Source organism: Pelodiscus sinensis, chromosome 9, assembly GCF_049634645.1.
Source record: "Pelodiscus sinensis isolate JC-2024 chromosome 9, ASM4963464v1, whole genome shotgun sequence".
Taxonomy (NCBI): domain Eukaryota; kingdom Metazoa; phylum Chordata; order Testudines; family Trionychidae; genus Pelodiscus; species Pelodiscus sinensis.
This window is the reverse complement of record NC_134719.1, coordinates 32,726,254-32,732,215: the sequence shown is the minus strand read 5'-3', so window position 1 is coordinate 32,732,215 and position 5,962 is coordinate 32,726,254.

The following is a 5,962-nucleotide window of genomic DNA, read 5'->3' as shown; positions in this document are numbered from 1 at the left end:
TCCCCTGAATAAGGTCCTGCATGTTTCTTATAAGCGTAACAGTGGGACTAGAACAGATTTAAAAACTTTATTGACGCTAATGTTTAAAAAATGTACATAGTGCTCAGGTTGAGACACAGAGACTGTACATCTGGGTGTCATGCCTGGATTATTACAGATAAACATTTTGCTTAAGGTATATAACCAGCAATATACTAGATTTAGGTGTGAAAGTTTAACAAAACTGTTTCAATATTAGCAACTGAGAATTTGGGTACATCACTCATGGAAAGTTTTACAGAGAATTCATAGGGGAAAGCAAGTATATTAATGAGTACGGATGATACCTTAGTAAGTCAGATTTTCACGTGACTTGGGCTGTCCATTGGAAAATACAATTCACCAGGGAAGTATTTAAGTTTCTTTCCTGGCTGCATGTTTCATCAGTGCTGCTGCTCATTCCTCCTGGTATTGCTGAGGTCCCCTGATGTTTCCATATAGATCACACCAACAGCATGAGTTGCCACATTAGCGGGCACAGCATTGCCAAACTCCAGATTCTCTCAGCACTTGCTCGTTGCTAGCGTCTCATGAACCCAGGGCTCCAACATTCAGTGCATGAGTTTGAACCTCGTAGCCCCTAGATCTCCCGAGTATTGGCCAGAGGGGCATATTTCTCCAGCTTTCAGGCTGAGGCAGCATGGAAATCCAGGATCCTGTTCTCAAAGGACACTGTGACATCTACCATGATGTCTCCCTGTGTTGGCGATAACGATGTCCGGTCACTGTTGGCTCTCCTTGGCGGAGCTCACAGTGACCTTCCCCGGTGGTGGCAGGATGGCTCTGACCAGGCAATTCTGGACAGTGTTGTCTCGCAGCTGGCAGGCTTTGGAATGGGGCCTGCAGGTACACAGGCCATAGGGTAGCATTCCATTGACATAGCCACACTTCCAGCAGCACTTTTCCCTAGTCCTGTGGTGGAAGGCTCTATTCAACAGAATGCAGTTTAGCCAGTCTCTGTGAAACCAGGCGAAGCTGCCCCTGGGGAGGAAGTGGTTCTCAGTGTTCTACTTGCAAGTCTCTTAGAAGATTTTGCCCTGGTCCAGCTTCTGCTTCAGGTTTTCGGCATAGTGGCAGTGGATGGTGTCCTTCAAGGTCCTCTCCAGCTTGGTTCTGGTGATTAGAGTGATGATCCTGTGCTCTGTGCTTTTTGTTCATGGCATTAGGTCTCCCACCTTCTGGTGTTCCTCGTACCTTGTCCAATGACAGCCCTGTGCTTTATGATCCAAAATGTGAATGTTTTGGCTAAGCACAGAATCTCCTTCAAGAGTTCTCATCCTACTTAGGAATTCATGATTGCCTCCTTTATTTTATGGAATTTTTGTATAGTATTTTGAAGCAGTACATGAATAAGAGAACAATCAGCTATCTATTCCAGCATCAGCAGCTGTGAGACTATTATAAGAATATATCTCTTTTGTAGTTTGATAATATCACTATCCAGATTTTCTTTCTGTTTTTGAATGCCATGTTTTCTGTTACCTTCTGTCTATTCAGAATATTGCTTAAACACTGAGGAACATTTGCAAAACGTTTATGCTATTGTTAACAATGGGTCAGCTCCATTAGTACTAGCAATGTAGAGAACCCTACTGTGGACAAGTCATTAGTATTTTAAGCATTGTGAGCTTGAGCCAAACCCCAGTGAAAACAATGAAAGTATTTTCACTGATTTTCACGGATGTTAGTTCAAGATGCTGATCTGGGAAAAACTGCCAGCTAACATTACCAGATTTGTAATGTTCTGTAGTTACACAATGCACTTGTTTAAAATTTTAGGTGGCAATTTACTGGCAAATCAACTACATTTTACAGAGGTATCCCTAAAAATGTAGGTAGAATTATTCTGTAATTTACTATAAAAGAAATAGCTATTTTTTTTCCATCACCCACTGACACAATTTTTCTTTTGCTCTGAGGATAACACAAATTGCAGCAGACAGTTTGCTATTACTGCATATACAATAGCAGTTTCTGAACTGGCAGGTCTGTGAAATGCTCCACTCCTAATTTTCCAGTATGGCACCTCTCCCAAGGCAGAGACTAGCTATTCTGTGTGCATGTGCATGAAAGTAGGAACAGGGAGGTGATGTGAACTTTCCTGTGTACAGAGGGCTCTGAGAAATACAGGAAAACCCAGACTTATAAAAACAGCCACTGTGTGGTGCAATACTCTTGTGGAAATTTGTGCTAAAAAGTAACCTCAATATGCATAGACAACTTACTTTAAAAGAGTGCTCCATTTCCCCATTAAAACAAAAAAACAAACAAACAAAAACACAAACCACAGAAACCCAAAACAGTGGTGGCAGTTGAAGGGACAGATAATTTCAGATTATTGTTGCTAACCCTAGGATTAGCCTGGAGTCTCCTGGAATCAGTCTCACTCGCCCAGTGACTAATGAAAGCAATCCTGGAGATTTTAATGGGCTATTTTAAGAAAATGGCATTATGCCATGTCAGGGGCAAAAAGTCTCTGAGAATAGCTTCAGAGTTGATAACCATATTCCAGACAAAAACAACCTGGAGTCCTGTGGCTCCTTAGGCTACGTCTAGACTGCAAGCCTCTTTCGAAAGAGGCTTTTTCGAAAGATACTTTCAAAAAAGCCTCTTTCGAAAAAGAGCATCTAGACTGCAACCAGTACTTTCGAAAAAGTAAGCCGCTTTTTCGAAAGAGAGCACCCAGGCAGTCTGGATGCTTTCGAAAAAGCACAGTTTGCATTACATAGCACCTTTTTTCGAAAGAGCACTTTCGAAAAAGGCGTTATTCCTCGTGAAATGAGGAGTACCACCGTCGAAAGAAAAGCCGCATTCTTTTGATTTAATTTCGAAAGAACGCGGCTGTAGTCTAGACACAGGTGAAGTTTTTTCGAAAAAAGGCTACTTTTTTCAAAAAAAAACCTGCAGTCTAGACACAGCCTTAGAGACTAACAGATTTATTACAGCATAAGCTTTCATGGGTATAATACATTTGTTAGTCTCTAAGATGCCACAGGACTCCTCGTTGTTTTTGCAGATACAGACTAACATAGCTACTCCTCTGAGACTATTCCAGACAACAATGTTTCTTTTTTCCCCTAAAGAAAAAAGACATCCAACAAACCAAATACATCTAGCTTTCTCAAAAAAGAAAAAAAGAGAAATGGCAAACTAAAAATTTAAATCAAACCCACATGTAAGAAGAAAACCAGACACAATAAGTGAATGAAGAACGACCTTAAAATGAACACCAAAATCATCAGTTCCCCTTTGGCAATAAAGGCATCATTGTCCATAGCACAGACATGCCAACGGCAGCCTGTATGGTTCTAGCACAGCTTCTCTAAGAGGGATGTGTGTTGGTCCCAGATACTAGCTACACCACACTATCAACTAAACCACTAAGTAAGCTGTAAGATCTGCTTCACAACGTGGTTTTAACATAGTTCTCATGCGAAGAGAAGATCCCTGCCCAAAGTGCTGTGGGAAAGCTGTACTAGAGCCCTACTAGCAACAATCATATTTGCATAGTTCCTCTGCTATGCATGGACATGGTCTTAATGTGAACTAGCTGCAAAAAAAGTTAAATTCTATCCTTCTGATTTGACCACCTGACCTGCTTAGAAGTATGGCATAATTAGAGAGTGAAGATGAGGGAGGCAATAGGACCTACCATACCTTGGTGCCTTTGTCCAAAAAAGAAAACAAGTGCACAGCAAGAGGCACTTTACTAGCCCAGACTTAACTGCTGCGCTCCCATTTTCCTCAAGAAGTTTAGTGAACATTCTGCATGACATATAATAAGCATATGCACACTTCTTCATAGCCACATGATGTTCTTATTCCTTTGCAAATCCTTCCATCTTAAATCAAACTATTCATTACATAGGAATGTGTGTAGCTCTTGACTGCTTTGCTGCTCAGAGGATCATTATCCTGACAAATCTGAAATGAAACAATTTTGGAAAATATACATATTGAGCCCATTTCACTGAAATCTATGGTCATCTTTCCATTGATATGAATGGGAATTAGACTGAGCCCACTGTCATTAATGACTACATAAATAAAGTTATATGGTAATTAATGCCCTTGAAAATGAGATATATCAGTGTGCCTACCCCTGGTCCTTCTCTTCTAAGCCATGGATATTCAGAGCTGCCTTCATAAATGACACACATGTGAGTGAACAATAGAGTAGGTTAATCCATACTTTGTCCAGTATAGTGTATGCAGTCAAAGCACTCATGGTATGTATATCACAGGTACTGATAGGCACATCACTCTCACGGCAAATAACCTGCATCTGATAAAAAGATAGGCACAAATATTAGGGACAAGAATCTAAATTTCAGGTAAATGGGACATTATGCATTTGGACAGTCTTCTACTGCACACAGGACAACAGTGATTTATCTGAAAGAAGTATGTTGTGATGCATATCAGATTACAACACAGGTTTGATTTGTATAAAGTCACACCCCATGCATACACAGTTCCTGCATAATTATCACAGAAATCCTTGTGGTAGTTATTTCAAAAAGAATTACAGGTGCTTCATACGCAAATAAACAGAAAACTCCAGTTGCTATGTCAACAAAACAGAAGGAGGAACTTTTCATGTGCAGTACTCCTAAAATCAAAATTCAGACTTCTGAACCAAAGATTGCTCAATAGTTTCGGTTTTTTTTAAATCTGCAGTTCCTAAGATAACATTGCATAGCCTGTCCCCTGGAATACCTCTCTAATATTGCCTTCCTTTTGGAATGCAAGCCTGTAGAAAACGCTCCAGAGATAGCTCTGGTTGAGGTCACAGTAAAGATTAGAATTTTCCAATGGTATGATCAATATGATTCTATTGCCATTTCAGGACATAACTAAAAACAGCTGTAATTTACATACCTGGAGTTGGATCTTCAGGGAAATTGGTCTCAGATGTTAGTTTTGGAGATTCCCACCTCTTTGTGCTTCATTCTCTACTCTTTTCTGGGCAATGCGCCTTCCCTCCTGTGCCCTTTGCAAAAGACTGTTAGAATGTGTAAACTCTCCAAGATACACAAACAAAAACATACGCATGGAAGAGCAAAATAAGACTGTCATCCAAGCTACACAAATGTAAAATTCATCTGTGCAAAAGTCTGGGGTAACCCAATTGTCAAGAGCAGAAATCCCAGAATGTCTATTTAGCCATTTTAAACAATAGAAAACTAAATGTGATCTTGGCTGGCTTAGAGGGTTAGAAGAAGGACGTGAAGTTTTGGGATCAAATCTTCAGGTTTGGTTAAATCAACTTTAGCACAGAAGTGGACCAAGGGGAGACAGGGACAAAGTCATATTTGAGACCCGTGGATCCTTGGGAAGCTGGGGTATGTCTACACTACAATGTTAGTTCGAACTAACGGACTTTAGTTCGAACTAACATTCATAGCCGCTACACTAGCACTCCGCTAGTTCGAATTTGAATCGAACTAGCGGAGCGCTTAGTTCGAACTAGGAAAACCTCATTTTACGAGGATTAAGCCTAGTTTGAACTTACTAGTTCGAATTAAGGGGTGTGTAGCACCTTAATTCGAACTAGTGGGAGGCTAGCCCTCCCCAGGTTTCCCTGGTGGCCACTCTGGCCAACACCAGGGAAACTCTATGCCCCCCCTCCCGGCTCCGGACCCCTTAAAGGGGCACGGGCTGGCTACGGTGCCCATGCCAGGTGCAAGCCTGCCAGCACCCAGCCGGCAGACCCTGCACCTGGCACGGCACAGAGCCACCCACCCGATGTCCCCCAGCCCACCCCCTCTTCCCGGGACCAGGCTGGCGGCTCCCGGGAGCTTGCCCTGGACCGCAAGAGGCGGGCACCTTCCTGGGCTAGTGCGGACATCGTGGACCTCGTCCACGATCTCCGCACTAGGCACAGGAAAGTGGCCGTCTAGGGCAGGAGAGCTGCCAGCCT